This window comes from Phoca vitulina, unplaced genomic scaffold, assembly GCF_004348235.1.
Source record: "Phoca vitulina isolate PV1807 unplaced genomic scaffold, GSC_HSeal_1.0 scaffold55, whole genome shotgun sequence".
Taxonomy (NCBI): Eukaryota; Metazoa; Chordata; class Mammalia; order Carnivora; family Phocidae; genus Phoca; species Phoca vitulina.
The window spans coordinates 3503777-3522540 of NW_022589758.1; positions in this window are offsets into that span (position 1 = coordinate 3503777).

An 18764-nucleotide genomic window follows, 5' to 3' on the forward strand; every position below is an offset into this window, starting at 1 on the left:
AGAGCCTCCAGAAAGGAATATAGCTCTGCCAACACCTTGATTTTATTTTAGAAAAACTAAGCCATTCTGTACCTAGACTTCTGACCTTCAGAAGCATAAGATAATAAAGTTATGTTGTTTCAAACTACTAAATTTGTGGTTATTTGTTATGGTAGCAATAGGAAACTAACACAAAGTTCTTATTTGACTTCCAGCATTATGGTGTCTACCAGGAATTTCCTGGGGATGGGGTAAGTAGGGATGGGGGGGAGACCAAAAGATATAAGGCTCTTTCTGACCTCTCTGAGCATTCATGTTTTTTAAGAAAAGCTTTCTCTTGAAAAATGAAAAAAAGGGGGGGTGTCTGAGTGCCTCAGTCAGTTAAGAATCTGCCTTTAGCTGGGATTCAGCTGGGGTCATGATCCCAGGGTGGGATCGAGCCCCACATCGGACTCCATGCTCAGTGGGGAGCCTGCTTCTCCCTCTCCCGCTCTCCCTGCTTGTGCATGTGTGCGCGCTCTCTCTGTCAAATAAATAAATAAATAAAAATCTTTAAAATATAAAAAAATGAAAAAAGGTCAGAGAGGTATGGTGTGTGCTTCTAGTGGGTTTCTAAAGGAAATTCTGTTCTTATCTCCATCAGTCCTGCAGGGTTATAATTTACTCCCCAGTTCATGAGTCTGGCCATGAAAGCAGCATTTCTTGACTCAGTAACAGTAAGTTTAGCAAAGGAACATCAGACAGCCTGGGCTGTGGGGTGGGAGTTAGGAGTCCCTGGAGACTCCTAAGTCCTTCCAAGGAGGACCCTGAGTGCCAAGTACTAGGAGCTGGGCCCCAGAATACAGAGAACACAAAGAGAAAGAGCATGAGATCTGGGCTCAGAAGGCCTGGGCTGGAGGCCAGGCTGCCATGTCCAGGCTGTGTCTACGTGCAATTCATGGCTCCTAACTTCTTGACTTCCTATCATAAAGTGGGGACAAGAAGATGACCTATTTTGAGGAACTGTAGCCCCAATTAAATAGCATGATGTATGTGGAAACATTCTGCAGCTATATAGCATCACGTGAGTCATAGTTGGGATAAGTTATAACCTGACACGAAGCTTAAATCAGCAGATATCATTTGAGTTCTTCATATGAAATATCTTGAATAATACGAAGGAGACCCTGCCTTGGCTCCTGCCCAATGATGTGGCTGGCAACATGGGACCCCCACAACCGTAGCTCAAGTACCCCTGAGGATTTCCACCTCCTTCATGGCTCCAGTGCAGGGAAGGGCAGGAAGTGGCAAGTTGCCTTCCTACCTCCTCCTTTTGCTTCCGCCCAAGGCGGTTTCTTTGGGGGGGACATGGGCTGGGGTAGGACGAGATAGAGCTACATTGAGGGATTTGTGGCATTGTGATTTCTGAGCAAATTTTAAAAAAAATTCTATTTATTCACCTATTAACACGCGTGAGCAGGGGGAGGAGCAGAGGGAGATGGACAAGCAGACTCCGCACTGACCGCAGAGCCCTCAGGGATGACACGGGGCTCGATCCCACGACCCCAAGATCATGACCAGAGCAAAAATCAAGAGCCGGATGCTCAACCAACTGCACCACCCAGGTGCCCCTATTTCTGACTAATTTTTTTTAAGGTTTTATTTATTTTTTGACAGAGAGACAGTGAGAGAGGGAACACAAGCAGGGGGAGTGGGAGAGGGAGAAGCAGGCTTCCTGCTGAGCAGCGAGCCCGATCCGATGCAGGGCTGGATCCCAGGACCCCGGGATCATGACCTGAGCCGAAGGCAGATGCTTAACGACTGAGCCACCCAGGCGCCCCTATTTCTGACTAATTTTTAAAGTAAAAACATTTCTGCAGGAACATGCTGTGAAGTGTGGGCATGTGTGTGTGCATCTAGCAATAGGAATGAGAAGAGGCCCTGTTAGCATATACAGAAACACTAAAATTAATTGTGAGATTGAGACTAAAAAGAAATCCATTTTGTTGAAAGTCAGGTTCCTTCTGACTATGGAACTTCAAGTGCCCATGAACTGCACATAAGATCTGGACGGAATGTACCTGTGTTCTGTCCTGCTCCAGTCTCTGTTTCTGTGTAGTCTGGAATGGTTGGGTTCTGTAAGTGGTTAGGTTCACAGCACTTGGCTTTTACAACAACAGGAATGGTGCGTGTCTGGTTTCTACAGGTAAGTAAAGAGGAGTGTTTTCAAAAGCTGTGGTGTCTGAAAAGAATTATGGGAATATCTGGAATCATTTAGGGAAATTTCCAGAAGCCTGCCAGCTTCCAGACAGCAAATATAAATAAAAGAGAGAAAATAAAAGCATTTGGCAAACATCCCATTCCTAAGACTTCTTAATAGGGGAATTAATTATCTCACAAGATAAAAAGTTTTAAGGAAGAGTGGTTTTGTGACAGATCACTTAAAACAACTTGACAACTCATCCAAACCTGGGTTCCTTCCATCTTTTTGCTCTGCCATCTTTGGAAGATTTTTATTTCTCAGACCTGCCTCTTTTTTTTTTTTTTTTTTTAAGATTTTATTTATTTATTTGAGAGACAGAGAATGAGAGACAGAGAGCACGAGCGGGAAGAGGATCAGAGGGAGAAGCAGACCCCCCGCTGAGCAAGGAGCCCAATGCGGGACTCGATCCTGGGACTCCAGGATCATGACCTGAGCTGAAAGCAGTCGCTTAACCAACTGAGCCACCCAGGCGCCCCTGAGACTTGCCTCTTTTTGAACACAGGGTGGATTTGGCAGTTCTAACCACTTTATTCTTAACAAAAAGGTGGGAAAAGCTATTTTCTTTCATGTGTCTTTTATTAAAGATTTTTAAAAAATGAAATAAAATTTACATGTCATCAAATTAACCATTTTAAAGTGAACAATCCCATGGCAGTACATTCATAGTGTTGTACAATCACCACTTCTGTCTAGTTACAGAATATCTTCATCCCCCAAAAGGAAACCCCATAGTGAAATGGGATTTAATTGAGCAAGCATTGCCCATTCCGTCTCCCCCAGTCCCAGGCAATCAGTAATCTGCTTTCTGGCTCTATAAATTTGCCTATTCTGGACATTTCAGGTAGTGGAATCATACAATATATGTCAGGTTTCTCTCACTTAGCATAATGTTTTCAAGGTTCATCTACATGGTAGCATATAGCAGTATTTCATTCCTTTTTATAGCTGAATGCTATTCCATTGTGTGGATAGATCATAATTTATTTATCCATTTATTCATTCATGGACACTTGGGTTTCCAGTTTTTGGCTATTATGAATAATGCTGATATGAATATTCACATACAAGTTTTTGTGTGGGCAAATGCTTGTCTTTGGGGGTTAGATACTAGAAGTAGAATTGCTGGGTCATGATAATTCTGTGTAACATTTTGAGGACCTGCCACACAGTTTTCTATACCTCTGTACCATTTTAGATTCCTACCAGTAGTGTATGAGGGTTTCGCTTTCTCCACATCTTCACCAACACTTACTTTCCTGGTTTTTGGGAAATCTTAGTGGATGTGAAGTGGTATCTCATTGTGGTTTTTTTTTTTTTTTAAGATTTTATTTATTTATTTGACAGAGAGACAGCAAGAGAGGGAACACAAGCAGGGGGAGTGGGCGAGGGAGAAGCAGGCTTCCCGCTGCGCAGGGAGCCCGATGCGGGGCTTGATCCCAGGACCCTGAGATCATGACCTGAGCCGAAGGCAGACGCCTAATGACTGAGCCACCCAGGCGCCCCTCATTGTGGTTTTGATTTGCATTTCCCTAATGACTAATTAAGTAGAGCATATTTTTATGTGCTTGTTGGCCATTTCATGCGTCTATTTTTAAGTTTCCCTGTAGAACTCACAAGATGGTCATACTTAATTTTTCTGAGCCATGGAGAAATTCTCTTTTCCTACATGTTACTTGTGGAGCTTTCATATCTGGTGTTCTTGATGTGGTTACAGGTATAAAGTAAATGCCGAGTGAATGAATAGACACAAAGCCACTGCCCACCCATCTAACCCCCTAATATTCTTTGCTAATAGAAACCCAGTTTGATTTAGATAATAGGTAGTCATGTGATTCACAGGAGGCTAAACTATCCAGACACCATTTGGCTCAGTATATACACCCCAATGATGAACTCAGGGAGGAAAAATGATGTTAATAACAGGGCTTCTTTAGCTTTACATTAAAAAAAATAAAGTATTGGGATGCCTGGGTGGCTCAGTCGGCTAAGCGTCTGCCTTCAGCTCAGGTCATGATCCCAGGGTCCTGGGATCGAGTCCCGCATTGGGCTTCCCTGCTCAGCGGGAAGCCTGCTTCTCCCTCTGCCTCTGTCGCTCTCCCTGCTTGTGCTCTCTGTCTCTTTCTCTCTGACAAATAAATAAAATCTAAAAAAAAAAAATAAAGTATTATTATGCCTTTTGACTTCATAATTGTACTTTGGTGCATATGTCATAAGCACATAACTAAAATGAGAGAAAAAGTTGTGTGGACATAATCATAGCCTAGGAAGATAAATTTTTGTAATCCCATTTCCTTTGCCATTGACTGGCTTAGGGTAGACTTATGACCAGTTCTGGCCAAAGGGATGTCAAGAGAATTCTGCTCAGGAGACTAATGGGAAAAGTTTCCTCACATATCAAAAATATACACTTTTGGATGTTAGCGTGTGGGGATGTGATGGTTGGAACTGCTTCAGCCACCTTGTGACCAGGAAGAGACAAGCCTGATGACAAACCCAATGTGCTAAGGATGGTGAGCAAAAAGATGGAAAGGATGTGGATCTTAGATGGACTCGTGGAGCCATTAATTAGCCTGCTCTTAAACCACACTGCCTTTGAACTTAGTATATGAGGCAAGAAATCTCCCTACGTTTAAACCAGCCTGACTCACTTAGAGTCAGAAGCTTCCTGAGACACGCAGCATGAACTGCATGGCTCTTCTCCCTCTAGTTTTCATCCAGAAATTTAAAACTTAGGATATAATAACTGACTTTTTGATTTCCATTTAAGTTTTCACTTGTTCAAATATGTGCCAAGATGTTGTGGCTTTGGAATGTGTCAAGCTGGGTAAGCTGGTACTACGGTTCCTAGAGTTCCCCTCCCTGTATGTTTCTAGTTAGAGTGAGCCCAGGAGAAATCTGCAGGCTATCTGGAAGGTGGAAGTGAAGCACTAGCCATGTTTGCTCTCAGGAGGTCACCGTGGGTTAGGCCGTGTTACAACTTGAGCACATTTTCAGGGATCTGCTGGTGCACCTTGTTTCGGCGGCAGCAGCCAGCCTTGGAGTTGTAGCTATTGTAGGCTCTTTTCCTTTAACTTCTCCAAATCCTAGGCTGGGTGTCAGGGTGGCTTCATGGCAAGAGCACCAGCTTCTCCCACAGGTCACCTAAGGCAGCAAGGTTGGAGGCTTGGAGATGGGGAAAGGCCAGAGCAAATTGCAGCTTGTTCCTCACAGGTTTCAGTTGCCCTGTGCTTGCCTAGCTCATGCCCTCTTGACTACATGATGCACCAGATGCAGAAGAAACAACCAAACTGAGACCATTTTACCAGTTTCCGTAATTGCTGAAGATCAGATCCCCATGACCAATTCTTATTCTACATCATTCCTCGTGGTTCTTTTTCTCTGACTGAACCCTATCTGATACAGAGTCAAGTTTTATTGCCCCCCCCCCAAGGTCTACCTTTAGATTCTACATCCAATTGGTAGTAGAGAAAGAAGTTTAAGCCAATAGAGGTGAGCTCTCTAATATATAGGATTCACTCATTTCTGACTGAAAAGAAGACAGGAAATCATGCTTTCACCATTCCATAGGAACACATCTCCAGATATGGATGGTGGGCCACCAGTTTGCAATCTCTGCTATGGGTGTTTTAGAATCCATCACATACCTAGATATTTATGAGTATTCAGATGACTTGCTAAATGTACTCATTTTTATGTGAGTTTTGGGGCCCATTGCCCCAAGAAAGGTTATACTCCTCAATCCCCAGCCTTATTGTATTAGTTATCTCCATCAGAATGCTATGTAACAAGCCACTGCAAAACTCAGTGGCTCAAAATATTATGTATAAGTTTAATGTGTCTCTGGGTTGGTGATGGCTCAACTGAGCAGTATATCTGGTCTTGCCCAGGTTTACTTGCATTTCTGGCAATTAGCTGACTGTCAGCTGGTCCAAGATGGCCTTGGCTAAAATGAGTGAGGCGACTTGGCTGTGCTCCACATGTCTCTTATCCACCATCAGACCATCCCGAGTATGTTCTTATGGTGATGACAGAAGACAAGAGCGAGCCAGTCCAATCATGGAGGCTCTTTGCAAACAACTAAGGGATAGCAAAAACAAAAACCCCAGTGGTGAAGAGTTGCTGAACATTTGACAAATAGACAAATATATACTGTTAGACTGAGAATAAACTGGGTGAGAAGCAGATCAGCTCTAAGCTAGTTGCATATATTATTGCTTTTCTTTCTTTCTTTCTTTCTTTTCTTTTCTTTCTTTCCTTCCTTCTTTCTTTCTTTCTTTTTCTCTTTTCTTTCTTTCTTCCTTCCTTCCTTTCTTTCTTTTCTTTCTTTCTTTCTCTTTTCTTTCTTCCTTCCTTCCTTCCTTCCTTCCTTCCTTCCTTCCTTCCTTCCTTCCTTCCTTCCTTCCTTCCTTTCTTTCTTTTTCTTTCTTTCGAGGAAGAGATGGGGGGAGGGGCAGAGGCAGAGGGAGAGAGAGAATCTTAAGCAGGCTCCATGCCCAGGCCAGAGCCTGACACGGGGCTCAATCTCACAACCCTGAGATCATGACCTGAGCTGAAATCAAGAGTCCTGCTTAGCTGACTAAGCCACCCAGGCAACCCTACTTTTTAATTAATTAATTAATTAATGCTTTAGAGAGGAAGGAGGGGCAGAGGGAGAGAGTATTGCTTATTTTTAATCGCACTGGTTTTATAGACACTAATTCTAAAGTATTCATAGGCTGAAACATAAAGTTTTAGGTTCCTGAAATTCTTGGTAGTTTTTCTATTCAAGGGGAGTATGTTTCTTAGCCATATTTCTTACGGATGCTCATGTATTCACTAAAGGTGCCCACTACATCTTTGTCTTAGTTTGGGTTCCCCCAGAAGCCAGCCCTGAGACAAGGATTCAAGAGCAAGTAGTCTATTTGGAAGTAAAGGAAATGCCAGTAGAGAAGTGGGGGGAGTGAGAGAAGCATGGGAAGACAGGGTACATTATCAAACCAGTTAGCTCTGTAGGCAATAGGAGAGCATAGTCTTGTTCTGGACCTCTGGGGAACACTGTAGAACATGTGTTTTAGAGTTACTACCCCCAAGAGGTGAGAAAGCTGGGATGTTTATACACCAGTCAATTCCCAGAAGTCACAGGTTGAGGGCTGTTCCTCTGGGGACATTAATTCCCTGGCACTTCTGGCCTGACAGATGGGCAGGCCAAGTCGGTTTTAGCAGCCAGAGCAGTCCAGCAGGCAAATGCAGGTGCTGGCTTTTGGAAGTTGGGCCAGCACCTGATGTGGTAAGGGTGAGGGCGTAAGGGCAGATTACCCACAGAACCTGCCCTTATTTCCGTGGATATACTCTGATACCTGAACTGTAGGTATTGGAACAGTTCTGCTGCCCACAGAAAGTTCACCTCCTGTACTTGAATGAAGTACCACATTGTTAACTTTTCATTGGAGAATAAAAGCGAGATTAATTTTCCAGTGTTACTAAAGTGAAATTGACACACAACAAACTGCACATACATAAAGTGTAAAGTTTAAAGAATTTGACATATGCGCACACATCAATGACTCTTGCCTGCAGCAGTTATTGCTGTGGTGTTCTAAGGGTGATTTTCTGTTTTTCTCCTTCTTTCTATATATGTTAGTTGAAATTCTAATGTAAGGAATATTTGTTTCTTCTTCCCCATTTATTCAATGATGTATTTATATCAGTATGCATTCATGGATATTTGTTTTCTTCTTTGGGTTACAATCCAGTACAATCAGTATTTATTTGGTTCAAATTGTTTCATTTTTGGCTATTTGAAGTTCTTTCAGGTTGACTCCAGTGTCCTTTTGCCATCCTTTTTTCTTTTTTAGTACCTCTATTTCTTTTAACTGAGGTCTGATGCATGCATAACAAGTTGTGAATGCCTCTGTGTTGATTAGCATTAGGCTTGGCTGAATGTAAAAACAAACTGTGAGCAACAGGGTCTTAAATAAGATAGAATTTTATTTTTCTCTTGGTATGCCATGTTCATGGGTCAGAGGCTCAAAATTGTTAGGTTGTCAATGCTTCTCAAATTATCTATAGATTAAAGCAATCTCAGTCAAAATCCTACAATTCTTATTTGTAGAAACTGACAGGCTAACTCTAAAATTTACATGGAAAATTAAGGCAATTAAAATAGCCAGGACAGTTTTTTTTAAAGATTTTATTTATTTATTTGACAGAGACAGTGAGAGAGGGAACACAAGCAGAGGGAGTGGGAGAGGGAGAGACAGGCCTCCCGCTGAGCAGGGAGCCTGATGCGGGACCCGATCCCAGAACCCTGGGATCATGACCTGAGCCGAAGACAGACGCTTAACCGGCTGAGGCTCCCCTAGCCAGGACAGTTCTGAAAACAAAAAGGTCAAAGTTGAGGACTCTCACTATCGATTAGAAGACTTACTACAAAGCTACAGTAATCAAGACAGCATGGCATTGACGTAAAGATAGATACATAGATCAGCAGAGCAAAATAGAGAGTCCAGAAACAGTCCCCTGTATGTATGGTCAATTAATTTTTACCAGTGGTGCCAAAGTAATTCAAGTGGAAGGAGGATAGTCTTTCAGTAAATGGTGCTGGAACAATTGGATAACCATAGGCAAAAAAAGTGAACTTCAACCTTTACCTTGCACCATATATAAAAATAAATTTGAAATATATCATAAATCCAAATGTAAGTGTTAAAACTAGAAAAATTCTAAAAGGAAACATAAGAGAAAATCTTTGGGGCAGGCAACATATTCTTAAATAGGACACAAAATGCACAAACCACAAAAGAAAAATTTGCTAATTGAACATCAAAATTAAACACTTCTGTTTTTTTAAAGATGCTGTTGAGAAAATGACAAATTACACTTCAGGAGAAAATATTTACAAAGCACATGTCTCATAAAGGACTTATATCTTAAATACAACTCAACACTAAGAAGACAACTAAAAATATGGGCAAAAGATTTGGACATACACTTCACAAAAGAGATACAGATGACATAAGCACAGGAAAAGATGCTCAACATGATTAGTCATTAGAGAAATGCAAATTAAAACCACAGTGTGATACCACTGCACACCTATTAGAGTGGGTAAAATGAAAATTTCTGACATTATCAAGTGCTGACAAGGGATTCAGAGCAATTGGAAGTCTTATACATTGCTGCTGGGTAAAAATGGGCTTAGCAGATTCTTATACTATTAAATGTAAACTTATCATACTACCCATCAGTACCACTCAGGAGAAATGAACTATGTCCATACGAGGACTTGTACACAAATAGTTATAGTAGCTATATTTATAATTACCAACACTGGAGACACTCCAAATACCCATCAGGTGGGGAATGAATTAATAAATTGTAGTACCTGAGCCACAAAAAGGGACAAACTACTGATAACATGCAATGGCGTGGATGAATCTCAAAAGCATTATGCTAAGTGAAAAAAGCCAAACATAAGAGGCTACATACTGTATGGTTCCAATTATGTGACATTCTGCATAAGGTAAACTATTTGGACAGAAATCAAATCCGTGATCTCTAGTGGCTCAAGATGGGGGGAGGGATTCAATGCAAAGGAACATGAGGGAACTTCTTTGGGCGGGATGGAAATGGTCTACATCTTGAATGTGGTGGTGCTAACATGACTGTATAAATTTGTCAAAACTCGTTGAACGGTGCACCTAAAAAGAGTGAATTTTACTATATATTATACAATAAACCTGGCTTTAAGGAAATGAATTTTATTCTTCTCTGAGGTAAAAGAAGGTAATAGGCCAGGAGGTAACAGGCCAGGGCTAGAATAGTGGCTTCATGTCACAGGAAGCCTGGTGAATATCATGCTGTTTTATAATTCTTAGCACGTGGCTTCCTTTTTTTGAGGTCACTTTACGGTCCAATATGGGTCTCCAGTCATTACACCCATTTCAGGCAGTAGGAACAAGAAAGAGGTAATTAAGGGAATTGTGGTTCTTTTAAAGAGACTACCTATAAGCCATACATATATCCTTTTACATTTCATTGGCCAATACTTCGTCACTTGGCTATATCTAATTGCAAGAGAGCCTGGGAAATGTAATCTTCAAGCAAGACCATGGTTATATTAAATAAAATTGGGGTTGTATTACTAAAAGAAGACTATGATGAGAGTTGGGACAGGCAAACGACAGTGGCTGTCACAGGCTCATGACAATTGTAAATCTGCCATAGATTGCCAGTCCCCAAGCAAGCAGTTGTACTTGGTTCACTCTTTGGTTCTCCAGAAAATGTGTTTCTCTTTCATTAAAAAAAAAAACCCTACACCTCCTTGATGTACATAAGCCCCACTTGAAGGGGGTTACATAAATAACACGTGTCCTTAAGATTGAGGGCAGAGGGGGGCGCCTGGGTGGCTCAGTCGGTTAAGCGTCTGCCTTCGGCTCAGGTCATGATCCCGGGGGCCTGGGATTGAGCCCCGCATTGGGCTCCCTGCTCAGCGGGAGGCCTGCCTCTCCTTCTCCCGCTCCCCCTGCTTGTGTTTCCTCTCTCACTGTCTCTTTCTGTCAAATAAATAAATAAAATCTTAAAAGAAAAAAAAGATTGAGGGCAGAGGCATCAGTGAACTGTTAGGCTTAAACTTTCATACATGTACATTCATTTACCACCTCACAGAACACACCCTTTCCTATATCCAGAAAAGAATTAACCAATTCTTCTGTACTTACTTCATTCTTTAACATTATTCTAATGATCATCATCCATGATTAACATTATCAGTAAGCTAGAGTTTACCTGTTAAAGACTAAAAATTTAACTGAGCAAGGTATAGTAGCCAACAAAAAATTGCCAACAACTTTAAAAAAACACCTATAAAGGTTACCAAGTACCTTTACAACCATTTCCCCATATATCTTCCTCACACTCTCCTTTTTCAGGGCCAAGAGCCTATGGGCTGTTAAACAAATTTTCACCAGAAAGATACTGAGACAGAGACGTTTTCCCCCCGCAAATGATGTCATCTAGTTCAGAGCATGTGATCACAAACTGCTCTGAAGAAAATAACCAGTTTTCTGGAAGAAAATCCTTGGAATGAAAACTGGTGTTTCCATTACTGCTTTCCATACTGCAAACTGTTCCCCTCAGAGAGGGAAGAATTGATCATTTCTCTTTTGAAAAAAAGACCTGGTTTTTTGACCTTGAGTTTCTGCTCTCTGAGGAGTGATTTCCTGGCTACTTCCTTGAGAGATAGAGGCTGCCTTGGGTGTGCTTGTCTAATGTAGTTGTTGCCTTTCATACCAGATATTCATTTCATAACTGACAAAAATCTAAAATGGCTCCTTAGCCCAGAGAAGGTAGAGCAAACTCTTCCATTTGATAAGAGAGAGAGAAGGAAAGTGGTAGTGGCACAAATAACTGGTAGGTCTATTTGTATTTGAGGTCCAGGTCTTACAAAGGTATGATCAAAACAACATGTATCAGCCAGCTGTTGCCACAACAGGGCTATATAATAAACCGGCTCAAAACTCACCAGCTTAAATCATTTGTTCTTGTTCACACACCTGTGGGTTGGCTGACATTTCGATGATACAGACCAAGCTTGGCTGAACTTGGCTCCAAGCTCTAGGTTGAGTCCAGGTTGGCTTCCTGTATCTCTTTTCTTTCTTGGACCAGCAGACTAGCTGCACATGTTCTTCTCATGGTGATGGCAGCAGCAGAAAAAGGATGAGTGGAAACATCAACTGCTTTATGATCTAAGCTCAGAACTGGCACCCTCACTTTTGTCCACATTCCCCTTGGCCAAAGAAAGCTATATAGCTAGGCAACATCATCAGTGGATTAGAGAACTATATTCCACCTCTAGATGGAAGCACTGCAAAGTCACAGGGCAGACAGAGGGCATGGATAGAGAGAGGGGTAGATAGTTGGAAACCACAATGCACTCCTCCACAGCTATATACCTACTGAGAAGCAACAACAGCCATCTTTACTTTTACACCTTTAGCTACTCTATTTCACTCCTTCCTAAGATTGTAGGCACCCTTTAAAAGTGAACTGCCTGGGAGTAATGTCACTGGAGATGTTGGAGCAAAGACCTCCAGAAATACTCTCCTCCATAAAAGCTATAAGAATACTAGCAAAAATGGTCAGAATCAATTTTTTCAGAACTCTGGTAATTGGCCAAAGGTTACAGCAATCCAGGGAGCTATATAGGAGCAAAGTTTTTATAGACTATTGAAGTTAAGTTGGTATTAATCCAAGCTAGATTGTTAGAAGTTAATATTTTAATTTAATCCCCAGGGCAATCACTAAGAAAATAACTCAAAAATATAATAAAAGAAATAAAAAGAATTAAAATGGTACACTAAATATATCTAACACAAAAGAAGGCAGTAATGTAGGAATGTAGGAATAAAAGAGACAATTCATATAGAAAACAAATAACAAAATGGTAGGTGTAGGCCCCATGTTATTAAATATAAATGGGTTAAACAGACAAAAGGCAGAGATTGGCATAATGGATATTTTAAAAATGATCCACAATGTGCTGTCTACAAGAGACATCTTAGATTCAAAGACACAAATGGCTTGAAAGTAAAAGGATAGAAAGAGATATCATGCAAATGTAATCAAAAGAATTAGAGTGGCTATGCTAATGTCAGATAAAATAGACTTTGAGAAAACAATTGTTACTAGAGACAAAGAAGGATGCTTTATAATGATAAAAGGGTCAATTAATTAGCAAGAGAAAACAATGATAAACATGTGTGCACCTAAGAACAGAGTCCCAAAATACATGACGCAGAAGCTGACAGAATTGAAGGGAGAAATAGACAAAACTTATGGAATTCAGCTCAAGCAGTGCTTATAGAGAAATTTATAGGTGTAAATGCCTACATTTAAAAAAAAAAGGAAAGATCTCAAACCAATAACTTTCTACCTTAAGAATCCAGAAAAAAGGGGCGCCTGGGTGGCTCAGTCGTTAAGCGACTGCCTTCGGCTCAAGTCATGATCCCAGGGTCCTGGGATCAAGCCCCACATCAGGTTCCCTGCTTGGCGGGAAGCCTGCTTTTCCCTCTCCCACTCCCCCTGCTTGTGTTCCCTCTCTCGCTATCTCTCTCTGTCAAATAAATAAATAAAATCTTAAAAAAAAAAAAAGAATCCAGAAAAAGAAGAGGGAACTAAACCCAAAGCAAGCGGAAGGAAGGAAGTGACAAAGATTAGAGTGAAAATTAATGAAATAGAAAATAGGAAAACAACAAAGAAGTATTAGTGAAACCAATAGCTGGGTCTCTGAAAGGAGCAACAAAATTGACCAACCTATAAATAGATTGAGCAAGAAAAAGGAGAAGACTCATTTTAATAAAGTGAATAATGAATGTGGGGACATTCCTACCGACCTTATAGAAATGGCAGTGATTAAAAGGGAATAATATGAACAATTTTATGTCAACAAATTGGATAACCTAGATGATAAGGACAAATTCCCAGAAAGACACAAGTACTGAAACTGACTCAAGCAGAAACAGAAAATCTGAATGTAAGTAAAGACATTGATTGAATCAGTAATCAAAAAACTTTTCACAGAGTAAAGGACCAGATGACTTCACTGGTGAATTCTACCGAATGTTTAAGGAAGAATGAACACCAAGCCTTCAGAAACTCTTCCAAAAAATAGAGGAGGGAATACTTCTCAACTCATTCCATGTGGCCAGCATTACCCTGATACAAAAACCAGACAAAGATGTTATAGCAAAAGAAAACTATAGACCAATATCCATTATGATTATAGATGCATAAATCCTCACCAAAACACTGGCAAACCAAATCCACATATAAACAGGAATATACACTATGACCAAGTGATGTTTATTTAATGTACACAGGATTGTTTCATTGGGTGAAAATCAATGTAATACATCATATTAATAAAGGACAAAACCCCCTTGATCACCTCAATAGACCAAGAAAAAGCATTTGACAAAATCCAGCATCTTTTCATGATGAAAACACTCAACAAACGAGGAATAGAAGGGAACTTCCTTAACTTTGTAAGGGGCATCAGTGAAAAACCTACAGCTAACATCATACTTAGGACTGAAAGCTTTCCTCCCAAGAACAGGACAAGGATGTCCCCTTCTTGGTAATTCTGTTAAACATTTAACTGGATGATCTAGCTAGGGCAGTTAGGCAAGTAAATAAAACAAAATGTATCCAGATTAGAAAGGAAGAAGTAAAAATGATCTCTATTTGCAGATGACATGATCTTGTATATAGAAAATCCTAAAGAATACACACACACACACACACACACAGAGGAGTGCGGGGAGGGAGAGAGAGAAAATTAGAGCTAACCAACAAGTTCAGCAAGGTAAAAGGGCACAGGATCAATATTAAAAAATCAGTTGTAGGGGCGTCTGGGTGGCTTAGTCAGGTGTCTGCCTTTGGCTTAGGTCGTGATCTCAGGGTCCTGGGCTCAAGCCCCACGTCGTAGTGCTCCCTGCTCAGTGGGGAGTCTGCTTCTCCCTCTCCCTCTGTCCCTCCTCCCCCCATATGTGCTCTTTCTCTCTCAGATAAAAATCTTTTTAAAAATCAATTGTATTTCTAGGACACCTGGGTGGCTCAGTTGGTTAAGTGGCTGCCTTCGGCTCAGGTCATGATCCCAGGGTCCTGGAATTGAGTCCCACATTGGGCTCCTTGCTCAGCAGGGAGCCTGCTTCTCCCTCTACCTCCCCCCCCCCCCCCCCCGCTTGTGCTCTCTCTCTCTCTCTGACAAATAAATGAAATCTTTAAAAAATCAATTGTATTTCTATGCACTAGCAACGAAGACTCTGAAAATGAAATTAAAGAACAATTCCATTTACAAAAGAAACATAAAGCATAAAATACTTAGGAATAAATTGAAGAAAAGATGTGCAAGACTTATACCCTGAAAATTACAAAACATCATTGAAAGAAATTAAAGAAGACCCAAATAAATGGAAAGGTACCCCATATTCATGGATTGAAAGACTTAATACTGTCAAATTGACAAAACTCCCCACATTGATCTATAGATTCTGTGCAATCCCTATCCAAGTCCTAACTGCCTTTTTTGCATAAATTGATAAGCTTTTCCTAAAATTCAAATGGAAACTCAAAAAACCCAAAAGAGCTAAAACAATGTTGAAAATAACAAAATTGGAAGACTTACACTTTCCAATTTCAAACTCACCATAAAGCAATAGTAATCAAGACAATGTGATACAGGCATAAGACTAGACATATAGATCAATGGACTAGAGCTGAGATTCCAAAAAAAAAGCCTTACATTTATGGCCCATTGATTTTCTACAAGGATACCAACACAATTCAATAAGGCATGAACACAGTCTTTCTAGTAAATGGTGCTAGAACAACTAGAAATCCATATGCAAAAGAATGAAGTTGGACCACTACTTCACATCATATGCAAAATTTAACTTATAAAACGGATCGAAGACCGGGGTGCCTGGGTGGTGCAGTCAGTTAAGTGCCTGATTCTTGGTGTCGGCTCAGGTCATGATCTCAGAGTCATGAAATGGAGCCCTGCATCAGGCTCTGTGCTCAGTGTGGAGTCTGCTTAAGACTCTCTCTCCTTCTCCTTCCCCCACTCCATGCCCCCCCTGCATTCTCTCTCTCTCTCAAATAAATAAGTGAATCTTTAAAAAAATGGACCAAAGACCTAAATGCAAAGCTAAAACTATAAAACTCTTAGAAGAAAGTATACACATAAATCTTTGTATCCTTGAATTAGGCCATAGTTACTTAACATGGCAGCAAAAACACAAATGATAAAAGAAAAAATAGATAAATTGGATTTCATCAAAATAAAAACATTGGTGCTTCAAAAGATGCTATCAAGAAAATGAAAAGACAGGGGTGCCTGGGTGGCTCAGTCGGTTAAGCTTCTGCCTTTGGCTCAGGTCATGATCCCGAGGTCCTGGGATCGAGCTTTGCATTGGGCTCCCTGCTTGGCGGGGAGCCTGCTTCTCCCTCTCCCTCTGCTGCTTTCCCCACTTGTGCTCTCTCTCTGTTTCTCTCTCTCTCTGTCAAATAAATAAATAAAATCTTTTAAAAAAAGAAAATGAGAAGACAACTCACAGAATCAGACAAAATATTTACAAATCAGATATCATATATCTGATAATTGGTATCCAGAATATGCAAAGAGCTCTTACAACTCAATCATAAAAATCAAATAACCCAATTTTTCAAATTGGTAATGTCTTTGAATAGATTTTTCTCTAATGAAGATATACAAATGGTCAACAAACACAAAAAAATTCCTGACACCATTACTCATTAGGAAAATGCAAGTCAAAACCATACGATACTGCTTCATATACATTAGGATGATATTATTTAAAGAAACAGAAAATAACAAGTTTTGGCAATGATGTGGAGAAATTGGAACCCTTCTACAATGCTGTTAAGATTGTAAAATGGTAGGGCGCCTGGGTGGCTCAGACGGTTAAGCGTCTGCCTTCAGCTCGGGTCACGATCCCAGGGTCCTGGGATCGAGCCCCACATCGGGCTCCTGGCTCAGCGGGGAGCCTACTTCTTCCTCTCCCTCTGCCTCTCTCCCTACTCATGCTCTCTCTCTCTCTCTGTATCTCTGTGTCTCAAATGAATAAATAAAATCTTTAAAAAAAAAAGATTGTAAAATGGTGCAGCTGCTTTGAAAAACAATTTGGCAGTTCCTGAAAAAGTTAAACATTGAGTTACTATGTGACCTAGCAATTCTACTCCTACCCGTTTACCCAAGAGAATTGAAAATATATGTCTACACAAAAAGTTGTATACAGATATTCATAGCAGCATTATTTATAATAGCCCAAAGTGGAACCATCTGAAATATCCATCAGCTGATGAATGAAAAACAAAATATGGTGTATCCACCCATATCCAAAAAAGGAATGAAATATTGACACATGCTACAACATGGATGAACCTTTCAACATCATGTTAAGTAAAAGAAGTCAAACACAAAATGCCACATGAGTCTATTTATAAGAAAGGTACTCAACAGGCAAGTCCATAGAGACAGAAACCTAAGAAGAGCTGTTGCCAGGGGCTGGGAGGAGGGGTAAATAGGGAATGACTGCTAATGGGTGTGGGCTCTCTTTGGGGTGGTGAATTTTCTGGAATTAGATAGTAGTGATGGTGTTACAGGTTTTTGAACATATTAAAAACCACTAAATCATACCCTTTCAAATAGTGAATTTTATGGTATGTGAAGTGTATCTCAAAAATTAAATAATAAAAGTAAAGTGCCTTCTGTTCTCCTCAAACCTTTTCCTGGTTTCCATCCTGTTGGCTTGATCATGGATTTCTTATTTGGAATGACTGTTAAGGTGGATGGTTTGGCAGATAGTACAAATTGGCCCACTGAGTTCCATTCCAGGCTTCTGCAGCATGCCTTACTGCATGCTGGGGACTGGAAAGCTAAATTCATTTGCTGTTTTCTCTTACAGCTTGGATTCCATATGTGTCCCAGGTTTTGCCCTGAAGATATCTTCCTGAGAGACGTGCAAAGTAGAAATGAGGCAGATGCCATGCTCGTCATAGTGCACACAGTTACAGAGTTTTGCTTCTCTAGCAGCAGTTAAAGTGGTCCCTGTATGAAGCTCTAACTTAATGCATGTTGAGAGGCAGATCATAGGGCTTTCATCTTTGTCGATATGGCCTGGGCTGAGGCTATAAAGTACTTGAGCAGGAGTCCACAAGCTTGCTGTAAAAGGCCAGATAGTACATATTTTTGGCTTTGTGGGCCATGTAGTCTGTGTCACAAGTACTCAGCTCTGCCATTGTAGCATGAAAACAGACATATATGATATGTAAATAAATGAACATGACTGTTTTCCAAGAAAACTTGATTTATAAAAATTTGGTCCATAGTTTGTTGACCCCCTGTCCTAGAGCAGTAATTGTGGAGGTGATGGTTTTCTGATGGTTTATTAACTTTTTTTATGGCAACAGATGTAGGATTCCCTTTTGGGCCAGTACTGTGGTATGTTTTAACCAGCTGATTATCTTTTAGTAGTTGTTTAGGGATTGCAAAATGCATACTTATCTTTTCACAGTCTATTTAGAGTCAATATTTTCCTACTTTGATGAAAATGTAGAAATCTTACTGCCATATAGATCTCTTTACCCTCCCCTCTTCATGCTATAGTTGTCTTACATCAACATATATTGAGAACCCCATCACATGGTGTTCTGTATTTTGCTTTCAACCTTCACACATGCTTTAAAGAGCTATAATTTACCATATTTTTACCATTTCTGTCTCTAGTTAGCTTGTGCTCTTTCCTCTAGCTTCTAGAACATATGGAATAGTTATAATAACTGTCTTAATGACTTTGCTTACTAATTCAATCATTTCTGTCATTCTATGTCAGTTTCACTTGATTGATTTTCCTGCTTCTTTGCCTTCTTGGTATATTTTTTATTGGATACCAGACATTGTGAATTTTACCTTATTGGGTGTTGGGTATTTTTGCACTCCACTAAATAGTTTTCCCTTTATCTGGGATGTGGTTAAATTACT